The sequence below is a fragment of the Thunnus maccoyii genome, chromosome 23 (genome assembly GCF_910596095.1).
Source record: "Thunnus maccoyii chromosome 23, fThuMac1.1, whole genome shotgun sequence".
Taxonomy (NCBI): Eukaryota; Metazoa; Chordata; class Actinopteri; order Scombriformes; family Scombridae; genus Thunnus; species Thunnus maccoyii.
This window is the reverse complement of record NC_056555.1, coordinates 7989162-8001467: the sequence shown is the minus strand read 5'-3', so window position 1 is coordinate 8001467 and position 12306 is coordinate 7989162. Positions and strand designations below refer to the sequence as shown.

Below are 12306 nucleotides of genomic sequence, written 5' to 3'. Positions count from 1 at the left end.
GACACTGGGCAAGGCTATCTAATATTATGAGAGGGCTTGGAGTAGGGTTACCTTCTGTAGGAGTGATAATATGATGGGGAGGCAGCAGGGTGTCACTCTCATCTTGTTCATCTTGTGCTGTATGCTCTCTCTCATCAAGGACAGCATTTTGTGATTGTGTGGAAGTTGATGGAACTGCTGCAGGAAAAAGAATGCATATGAATGCACATAGAGAGTGAAGGAGAGAAAGATAGAGAGATATCAGATGGAAAAAAAAGGTGAGAGGAGGGAGGGGGGCAGTAAGCCTAGGATACATTGAACTTACAGTCAGTGTCAGTGTCAGAAGTGGTAGATGGAGATGGTTCCAGTGGCTGGAAGAATTTCAACAATGCTCCTAAGGCCAAAAATGGAAAACAAATGACATGGCAAGAAAGGGATTTTGTGCAAAGATTGAAAAAATACTTGTGCAATTGGCCTATATTGGGCTCCACAACAAGATAATTAGATGGTAAAATAGTCAGTTCTAAAATGAGACTATGCTTCTTAAGTTTACTCACTAACTGGCTCGCAATGTGAAGCTAAGCTAACATATCTACTACACATTAGCTAGATAACTTAAACATCAAGGTGTCTTGTATGCAAGCACAATTTTCTACATTATCTCATCATGCATCTTTCTTTAAAGGGTTTATAACAAATGTATATTAACTATTGTATTTTGTACCCAGATGTCAACTAAATACAAAACAAATGAATCACTTAACTTCAAAAATGTTTTGTTAGTTAGCTAAATTTGTTAGCTAGCTAAACTTGTTAGCTAGCTGGATAGTTAGCTAGTGATAGCTAGCCAGCTGTCAATACCATATGTAAAAGTTTGCTAGTAGGTTGTGTATCACTCAGATGTTGTTAAAACCTTAATTAACTTGTGACTTGCTTTTTCATAGTCTATATCTGTGTGTCATTGTGCAAAAAGCAAATAACACTTGTCAACTGATTAGAAAGTAAATGTTTTAAGAGATGTTGCCACAAGCTGTGACTCATTGGAACAGTAATGCTTAATGAGACACATTACCTAACTAGCTAACGTTACCATTGCCTGCACAGCGTAAAGTCAAATCTTGGTGTATTTATCATAACTATATCCAATTACCACTGTCCTGGTGTCGTTTTTCCTCCTCGTTTTTTCTTTCGTTTCTGGTGACCAGAAAGGTACGCTTGTTTCGTTGACATTTACACCTAACGTTGCATGTATGACAGTAACAGATAGCTCGTTGACTGTCCTAACTAACGGTATCCAGCTGTCATATGGTAGCTAGAAGGACTTCTGGGTTTTTTGGGGCAGCAGCACTGTATAGTGCCTTTATTGGAGGCTTAAGGGAGTTTATAGTTGTCATTGCAAAATATGCCAGTATGAGTGGCCATTGGGGGCCCCTTTTTGGGGGGGCCCAAACATTTGCCTGGTTTGCCTGTCCTGACACCCCTACATCTCCTCAAGCAAGGTAGCAGCAGCACAAGAGGTGGGAAAATAAGGCCTCAAGTCAAAGATCAGCAAGTGTCAAACAACTGCAAATATAAACCAAAATCAAAAATATTACAATAAAAGTGTTAAACTTGGTAGTTATGTGTTTTTGGACCTTCAATTTAATCTATATATCCGTGATATTCATGGTCCTGAATCCTAATGAATTTTGGTGACCCATCCTGACTTGTTCCTGACAAGTGAAACCATCAGATCCAAATATCCAGTCATACACAAGGAATATCACAAGGTATTGTGTAAATTGCCATGAAATTAGCTAAGCACATTCATTCTCTTCAGAGGATGAACCCTCTACTGTGAGGTTTCCTCTTGTGCCACCCAAAGCCAAACTTTACACTCGAATACATAGACTCAATGTCACTACTGGAGATTGAGGCATTGTGAAGGAAACTGTGGTTTTCAGTTATGTTTGATATTTTCCCTTATCTACTACGCATTTCATTTTGATATGATGCTTGCCTCCATTTTTTTCCTAAAAAGTCTCATCATATTAAAAAAAAGAAAGATTAGCTGGGTCCACCCTCCACTACACCAAAACAATTCCTAATGAATGATGATGATGAATGATAATGCTGCCTAACCTACCAGCTGCATAGTAACTACTCTACTACTACTCTAGTGGTTGGCAGCAGCCGCCCAACATTTATACAAAAACACCACAGGTTCTCAAGTTTGGGCTGTGAAATAAGAATAAAATAAACAGTCCCTCTATTAACTTAACAACCAGGCCTACCACAGAGAGTCTTTCTGGCAATACCTTAACCATGTGTGGTCCAGTAGATCTGTTCGCTGCCCAGAAGTAGAAGACTGTGGTTGTATGAAACAGCTGAACATGTGGAAGGAAGCCCTTGCAATTTGACATCAACAGAACTCTGTTATATAAAAATGACTGTAGTTCTTTATGTTTCATTCAAAAAGGTGTTGAATACTGAGTCCTCAACCCCCCTGTCTTTGCACAAATTCATCTCTCTGGAAAAATGACAACCTAAATCTTACTAAAATTACTACACAGTACACTTTGACATTTTGTTGAAGTTATTTCACCACAGAGTGACTCACAAGGAGAACAAAAACCTTTAATTCCTGAATTGCTAAAGTTTTAAGGAGTCCAGCCAATGCAGAGTGACAATACCAGAGCTGTCAACCATGAAAAAGAAATGCAAGGAAAAGAAATAAAAATATGAACAAGCAAGAGATGTAAGAGGGATTTTCTCACTAGTCCTCTGGAATGCAGTTCGGCTTGAGGTACTGTAGACATGCGGTCGTGGATAGAGTGCAATCCATTAGCCCAGCTCAGCTCAGTTCAGCCCAGTCCAGTTGTTTTGTCCTTATATAGGGCAGGCTAGCAGGCGGTCGTATAACACCCGAGTCAGACTCAGCCACAGCAAAACATAAATTAAGACAGAGACAACGGGGGCTAGTCCAAGAAAACACAAGGCTAAGACTGTCTGCTCCGATTCTGTCACACAAAACAAAAGGAGAAGGAGAGCAAACAGGGGCAATGTCATGCTGTACACAATATGGGTCATTATTAAAAACACACTTTCATATCCTTCTGTTAGTGTCTTTTTCAGTAGCCGAGACATCACTGTATATAACAGTGACAGGAGAGGAAGGGCTTGGTGTGTGTGTGTGTGTGTGTGTGTGAGTGTGTGACAGGTTCTTGTAGTGCCGTGCCCCCTCCTGTCCCTCTTCTGCCCAGAGATGCTTGTCTCCTCTCCTCTGACACTTAATCAATGCACTGGAAGTAGCCTTTCACACACAATCTAATTATATGGAAATGAAGGGAAACCAGGGGGCTCTATGCTAAGTGCGTTGACACACACACACACACACACACACGCACGCACACACGCATATACTTGCACAAAGCTGAGTACTCACTGTGACAGAGAGCTGTAGGAAAGTAAAGAGAGGGAAGGTTACAAGCAAATGGGGTCTACTTTAAGTGCTACTCATATCAACTATAAGGCCGTAACTGTAGTAGGTACTGTAAAGAGACTGTGCAGCTTACACACACACACACACACACATACACACATACATACACACAGATACACTAATATATCTCAAACATAAGCCTACGTATCATCCGTATTATCTTGTTACTGGTCCCTATCGTGCTTTGTTTCTGTCCATTTATCAGGGTCTGGCACATGCACGGAGTCTTGTGCATGTGTATGTGAGTGTGTAGTGATGAAGGGGATGTCGTGAGCTGGAGTAGGGTCAGGGTTAACTCATACAATAAATCAGGCTTGTGCAGCCATTAAAGCCAAGATACTGCCAAGGCGTTTGTCTAGGGAATCATCCATAAATTGTGACTGTTCAGCTTTGAATGCCTACTCATTCTGCACTGTCACAGCTCCCTCTTGTCATTGTTGCTTTGGTTTTTAAGCACACAGGGGTACATACTGTAATGTTTGAAACAAGTCACATCACACTGCCGGGCAAAATTTGGTAATTAACGTTGCCTCACTTAATGGAAAAGATGGAAATTTAGTCAAACATGTTTTATGTTATTTTCAAGCTTGTAGAGTCTATAGCTGCATACAGCCGATTCATAAAGCTGCACTTATTTCAATTAAATTTTAATTTAAAGCCCCTATGTGTAGAATCTTTATACAATTATAGCATACATATACTGATTATAGAAGTTTTGTAGTAATAAAAGCATCAGTTTTTATGTGTATACATAAAATATACATCAAATATACATAAAAGTACACATTTGCTAATTAAAACAAAAGGCAGTTTAATGCCGCCTCCTCTGTGCTTTATGGATGTGACACTGTGGCATACAGCGTTCCCACAGATGCATGTTGTGCTATTGAGTCTTGGTTCAAAAGGCTTCTCATGTGTGACAACAAACCTGCAAGAGTGACTCTTCCTCCAAAGAAAAAAACAATAAAAAACTACCTACAGTATAAATTCTTTGTCAGCTCCCAGATTGTCACCCCTTTATTCCCCAACTTCACACCTTCCCTTGTACCTACATGTACGCATTTATGCATGCGGCACAGCAGCGATAATTTCATTAACACAGTAAACAGTAATAAATGTTCTGTGTTCTACTCAGGTCAGCCGTTACACACAGATTCCAGCTTTATATGGTGGAATTGTTTGTAATAAATCCGCCCTTATGGATGAATCCTGAGCTCCATCAGCGCTGTCAGGACATTCTTATTTTTAAGTAGCTGAAAGAGAGATAGTGAGGAATGAGTGTGTGGTTGAGTGGCTTCAGTTACCACCAACTCTCTGAAGAAGCTAATAATTTCACTCTAACTGCGTGTGGCTATTAGCGCTGAACTTGTTTTTTGTGAATTGGACTGTTTTTGCAAGGAGGCTCATTTGCATAGAAAGGGGCCAATTTTGCAGCAAATGTATGCATATTATCTGATTTACATACGTGCAAATCGCAAAGGAGCACTGAGACGCTATTTGCTTTGCAGCACAGTTTGGGGTGCATTTCACCCTTCACAGGTGCTTTGTGAATTACACAGTTTCTTTTTGTCTCATTTGTGTAGGTTTAGCGGCCGCAAAAGCTGCACAATTCTTTTGTGAATTTGCCCCCTGAATGTAATGTACTGGAGGCCACGCCCACCCCCAACTCCCCTGTCCCGCAGTTCACCCATTCCCATCTGGTCACCCTGTCTTCAGGAGTTCAGCCAATTGTTGTTATGATGATAATAATGATGATTATCAAATCAAGCATTTCTACAGGAAATCATTCACATCCTTTGTCAAATCAAGTCAAGATCTGTTTTTATTATTTAATTTTAATATTTAAAGCCAGCAGCACAAAATTAAATGTCTTTGCCAAGTCTGCAATCCTATTTGCCATATCAGTCCAATTAGCAGTTGTGATAATAACCTGAAGCACAGTCAGTGTCACAGTGAACACAGTAAATCGATCAGACTGATCTGATACGTCATATCACTGAGTGGAGACAGATTACAGATTAAACTCAAGTGCATCACTCCCAAGTTTTATATTTTATTTGTTTTCTGATTCACCATCTAATTAAAAATCTGTGTTAATATGATGACCGTCTGATCAACAAAAGAACCATAAACAACTTTCTTCATTTATTAGAAAGATTTTTCTTTTCATGCTCTGTTATTTCCCCTGTTAACCTGTATTATGGATCAAATTAAAGTTCGGGAGAGTCTGTCTGTCAGCAAGAAACACTATAAGCACATTTATATGTTACATCATTTATCGTCATTTCCATTCAATGACATGTGAGGCTGAAAATTCCTGAGCGTTGAGTTTGATATGAGTTCCATAATTTCTATTTTCCCTGAAACATTTAGCCTAATAGATCATTTCCAGTGTTCAAAAGACACCCTAATCATATTCTGGGTTATTAAATAATGAATTCACAATCAGAATATCAATAAATACATACCCAAATAATTAATAAATAATATAAATGCATTATGCCAGTAGGGATGGTTCCTGTGCCTCTGATCAGGACACAGTGCGCAGTTTAAATACAGAATGCCATTTTTTTATTCATGTGCAGGTGTTTGTTGAACAGGTAACAGGCTGCAGAGAGAAAACAGATGCTCTGGCAGTGATAACTATGCACCTTTATTAGTGTTAGCACAGTGCACATGTGTGCAGACACAAACTCCATCAGAAGTCTCTAGAGCTGTTAAACCCGACTGACAGCTGATCCAGCTGTGATCAGCTGCCGCAGTCATCAGAAATGGACGTTGCTTCACGTGACACTTCAGAGGAAAGAACGCCTCATTTGTCTAAAAACATATTTCCTTGTTTCCTCTCTCCTCGGATGGTTTCCTTGCGTCCCTACATACATCCTAAGTGGGAGACTAAGACGCAAGGAAAGGACGCAAGTGAGGGAAACATGGATGCAATTTCAGGGAATTGGGATGTACCCCATGATTGAGTCAAGCAACCTGACAGCTGTCAGTTGAACCTATTTCAGCTGAGACACACATACAGCACGCAGAGACACACACATGTCAATTATGAGCCATGGTGAGCTGAGCAGCAGCAAGCTGATTGGGCCACATGTTTACTCCCTGCAGCCACTGTCAGCAACAGACCAACAATACAGTGGACATCACCTGACACACATCACACATACAGTACATATACAGTATATGCACGACACAGCCAGGAGTAGGAGAGCATCTGTCAAAATAAACAAAGCATGTACAACTCCAGGGGCCTGTACTATGAAGCGAGATTTGTAGGCTAGCCAGCTATCTTTAGGCTTAACTCAGGTTTTGGAGTATCACAAAGCTGGCCCACTTTTAACTGGGATAAATCACCATGGAAACTTATGCTGAACAGCTAACCTGCTCCAGAGCAGGTTAATTTCAGAGAATCAGATCACAACCTGTCAACAACTTGACCACTGACCAATCAGATCACTGGAAAAAAAGAGTCATCATTCCTACAGGATCCCAATATGGACAAAAGTCCTGAGTTTCCAATATTTTATAGCTCAGTGGAAACATTTTATTGTTCCACACTTTCTATTTCCACTCTGGTTTTAAAACAGAGCTTCTAATAAATGGAGAGATCTTTTACTAAACACATAATGATGATTTTAGCTACATTTCTATTGTGCAAAGTTAATTTTATCCCTGGAGTGATAGCTGATGGTACGGATGATTTTACACTCTGATTCCATCACTGCAGCTCAGAATAACATGAGACAACTGTGTGATGATAACTGGAAATAAAAACAAAAGATTGTCTTTTATTAGAAAAATAATCCATGCGCTGTTAATTGGCTGCCATGATTATAAATGCAACATTTGGGTCAGATAGACCTCATCAGTCATTAACTACTTTTCCATTCTTTGCTTCGGCAGCAGAAACAGTCTGGCATTAGTTTTAAGTTCTTTTTATGTGCATGATATATTCATCATCCAACTAAATAGCAAAAAATACTCACTCTGTACTTAAGTCATGTATAATAATACTTACATGTATTTTAAGCCTTAGCCTTCTTTTAATATGTGGAAATGATTTCTAGTGTTTCTACATCTTACTCTGTGGTATGATTACAGGCTGGTGTTTACCTTTCACTTCATTGAAATTACTTCTTGTTGTTCCTAAAACAGAAATTTTCCGCAGGTACTTGGTATCACTGTTTCATCTCATATCATATGAAGTACTTCATTCATGGTTGTGATGATGTTGTTCGTAATCAACAACCCTTCCTCTTTCACATGAAGCGCTCGTAGCTTGGTAGGAAAACCCAGAGTTGACTGAGCCAGTTGATAGCCAGCTTCATCATACCGGTCAGTGAAGCCAGCTCATCTAAAGAGAGCCAGACTAAGTTGAACTTGCTTCATAGTACAGGCCTAGAAACACATACAAACACACACATGCAGACATACAGACAGACACACATGTAGATAAAATCCCCTTTTGCTGGAGCTGTAGGGTGACAGGGCTAAAATGCTGAGTCTACAGTCATGCTAGCAGCTTTGTAACACTAGGCACAACAGTGCTTTGAGCTAAATACTAACATTAACAACCTCACGATGATGATGCTAACATGCTGATGTCAAGCAGGTACAATGGTTACTATGTTCACCATCTTAGTGACTTTATGTCTTTGGCATATTAGCAAGCTAACACGCCAAAGACATAAAGTACAGCTAAGATTGATGGGATGTCATAAGTTTTGAGGGTATTTGGTCATAAACCAAAGTGTTAGACAAGATAAAAATTTGACCCAATGATGGTGCTAGAAGATCATCAAAGTTATCACAACTCATCCTGAGGGTTACATGACTGTGTGTACCAAATTTCATGGAAAACGATCCACCGTTGTCAAGACATTTAACTCAAAACCACAGATCTAAACCTGATGGTGCCAATTATTTGACATACATGTTTTTTTTGCCAGGTCATACTTACATAAAATAAAGGTTGCATCTTAATATAGATATGAAATTTCATTTTAAAAACTGAGCAATTTCAGAAGTGAATGTAGTCAAAGAGGAAGATGGAGGACACTAGTTCATGTCCAGCAGGGAGCCATACTGGTCCGCATCATTAAAACAACACAGATCAGAGACAGAAAGGACAAAAGAGAAGAAAGGAGCGACACAGGAAGAATTAAGAGGATGTGGGCAACAGAAAGGAAGGGTCGTGATAACAATACAACAAAAGACCAAAAGACTTTAAGAGAGAACAAGCGATAGATGGAGACAAAGTGATAAAGTGCGTCTGTGTGTATGTGTGTATTCATTATAAAAGTGTTCTGATTGTCTTGGCGTCCTATCAGGTGGCATCAAACCCATGTGCAATCTGGAGGGGGAACTACAAAGTGGATCCTGGGGCCTGCAGAAAGAAGCCTTTTTGATCGCGCTAATTAAAAGCCATTTTGTTTAAAACAAACAGACACAAGTCTAATTGGCTCTTTTCCATAAGAAAGGGAGGATGTTGAAAGTGGAAGAACGCATGGAGGAGGGAGGAAGTGTATGTGTGTGTTTGTGTGTGTTTGTGTGTGTAAGGTGGTGGTGGTGTTGGATCAGAGGGAAGCTGTGCTCAGCCTGGCACATACACAGCTTTCACACAGACATGTAAATACGGAAGCACACACACAATGTAGTACTGCAACCAGTATTGGGGCTAACACATTACCCAGATTACTTTTTTGTTGTAATGAGTAATGTAATGCATTAGTTTTGCAATTCAAGTAATCCGTTACCCAGTAACTTTTTCAAATAAGCATCCGTTACTTATGTTATTGTGGCGTGCAGCACAGAATGAGAGGCAAGAAGCAGTTCTCAGCAATGTACACCCTTAATTGATATACAACACAGGGGACAGAAACTCAAAAGCACAGAACAAAAATCCAGCTGTGGTCAAGAAATGTAAGAGCCACCTTTCTCACGGTTAAAACTATAAACCAGCACAAAATTACCAACATAAACCACCATGTTCTGAACAGACACATTACAAACACTAACAAAAAGTAACATTTGCATTTTGGAACATAAGAAAACTTAACAAACTACTCAGTCCAGCACCAGGCATGATGAGAAATGAGGGCTGTCACTAATTACCGTATCTCCCTGTTTCTCTTGTTGCCACAAAAAAAGAAAATCCCCGATGCGTTCGCACTGTCTCTTTTCTTTTTATGCATCTATTTGTAATGTAGCGACAGCGCTCATTTCCCATCATGCCCAGTGCTGGACTGGGTAGGCCTAGTTTGTGAAGTTTGCTGTTTTATGTTCCAAAATGCAAATGTTACTTTTTGTTAGTGTTTGTAATGTGTCTGTTCAGAACATGGTGGTTTATGTTGGTAATTGTCATTTTTGTGCTGGTTTATAGTTTTAACCATGAGTGAGGTGACTTACATTTCTTGACCACAGCTGGATGCTGCAGCTGTGTTTTTGAGATTCTGTCTCCTGTGCTGCATGTCAACAAAAGATTGACATTGCTGAGAACTGTTTACTGTGTCTCATTCTGCATTGCTTGCCACAATATATATATATAACCAACAAGAGCAAGGAATCACAAAGGGGTTGTCATTTTTGGTAACGCATAAGTACTCTAACAGGTTACTTTTCTCAGTAGGTAACATTGTTATGTAACAGGTTACTTTTTAATGGCAGTTATGATGTAATGTAATGCATTATTTTTTAAAGTCATGTTACCCAACACTGACTGCAATCCACTATTAGTGATACCCATTAACAATCTGAACATACAGTAAAAAGCCAGTGAAGTACACAAGAAGATAAAAAGATGACAAACAAGAGAACACACACACACTTATTCACACAAGCATAAAAATTCAAAAAACACTGCTGTTATGTTGAACATATGGTGAGTTAAACGGCCCCTTACTGTGCCATTATTCTCTCTTTCTACAGGAGACGTCATGTCAACTGTCTTCAAGTCTTTTTTTTCTTCAGAAGCAGAGGGCAGTTAACTAGCTTTTAATATTTTTCCTTTTTTTTTACACAGTAGAGGTGTAGAGAGAAAGAAACATAAATTGAAGACAACAGTGAACGGACCCACATGTAATCCTGCACATGCATGCTGAAATCAGTCAATTCTAATATGTCATTGTTCAGATTTAATCACCTTGTAGAATATGACTTTACCTTATGGCACTGCTACAACTCTCTTACGACCGATTACCCAAATGTATTTTCCTGTCTTACACACATGTATTCAAGACTTTTGCTCTTAACATTTCTGCAACACCTACATTAACTCCAGTCAGCGAGACCTCCAAGATGCACAGCTGGACCTAGGGCTGCTCACTTATTTAAAGAAACAAAAAAAATCTCCAAACCAGAAGAGGCTGCAGTTTCTTTCAGAAATATGATGCAGAAAGTTTCCTTTGCCCCTCAAGCCATTGTAGTGCTGTACAAAACAACCTCTAACTAAAGTATGTTTTGGAGAAAATTGATTGTTGGACTCAACCTGGGCAACATCTGAGCATTAGCATTTCATTTTTACCACATCAAAATATTTGAAGATATTATAAATGCTAATAAGGAAATTCGGCATACAAACTTCTGTCCTGTTACATCAATAATATTAAAAACATAAATATTTTATCACTTTTTTAAGTTTCTCTTCTTTTTTTTTTTTTTTCACCTCAAACCCCTGAGGAGCATTTGCAGGAACATGTATACACACACTGCACGTGTGCACTCATATATACACACACATACACACACACACACACACACACCTGGGGCTGAACAGGGAACAGATTGTCTCCTTCAATCTCTGAGTCATCACATCACGGCCTGCAGCTCCTCTGGCTGAGTTCACACTGTCATGCTAAAACTGACTGAAGTCAACTGAGCCGAGCTGGATTAGACTGGGGGTGGAGGAGTCTCAACTACACTAGGCTGAACTGGGGTTAACTAGCCCAGCAAAGAGATTATATCCAATTTAACTAGTACACTGATGCTGTGAGAGCTACATGTTTCAGTGATGCTTCAGTCAATATTAGACTTAAGAAAGCGTGTGTGTAAGTGGGAGCGCTGGGAGGAAGGAGGATTTGAGAGTAAAGATGTCTATTCCAGTGTTTCTCTTTCTCTCACACCCCCACATACACACACACACACACATACACACACACTACACAAGTGGCAAAGGCTATTTGAGCCATGAATGCTGCAGGGGATTTTCCTTGTGCTTAAAATTTCCAAACAAATTCTTCTGTAGACACAAACACACAAAATACAACCACACACTTTGTACATATGACACACAATGACACACAAATAGGGAATGTGTAAATGTGGGCAGAAAATGTTTAAAAAGGTTGACTGTACTGTGCAACGTAAACCATCATCAAATGTTTTTCTTTCATCTTCACCTTGGAGTAATGTCCAGAATAAAGCCCCACCATCTGTGGTTCCTATGTCACTCACACTCTAACACACACACGCACACACATCCCAGACTTACGTAGGCAAGTAAAGACACACACGTACTGTAAGCAGACACATGCATAATGCACCACTTCAAACCACAAAAACAAGTTACTGAGAAAACACACATCATCGTTTTCTCACACACGAGGCCCCCCCCCCAAAAAAAAACTCCCAATCTTGCGATTGTGTTTACAACTATGACAGAGGAGCAGGCTGTTTGAATGGCAGAGGCGGCAGGGGCCAATTTTAACAACGTACACAATACACTACATTAGAGCTGCGCTTCCCCGTCTTCCTGCAACACAAACATTCACTTATCTATATGATAATAAGAGGGCGCAGAGCTCATCGTGACAACAAGAGAGAACTACAGCACAATGCCGAGC

At 39.7% G+C, this 12306-nt stretch overlaps 1 long non-coding RNA gene across 2 annotated transcripts in view; it reads right to left on the bottom strand.

Annotated features, from left to right (window-relative positions):
* The window catches only part of LOC121890465, a 98815-nt gene extending 97265 nt beyond the window's left edge, over nucleotides 1-1550 (bottom strand). The window contains exons 1-3 of one of the 2 annotated variants that reach the window (XR_006093800.1): nucleotides 1130-1550; nucleotides 305-373; nucleotides 52-177 (exon numbers count right to left, since the gene is read on the bottom strand). This is a non-coding gene — a long non-coding RNA (uncharacterized LOC121890465). The remainder of the gene's footprint in view (nucleotides 1-51; nucleotides 178-304; nucleotides 374-1129) is intronic. The other variant, XR_006093801.1, reaches the window with a different exon arrangement.
* Between the last annotated feature and the right edge of the window lie 10756 nt (nucleotides 1551-12306).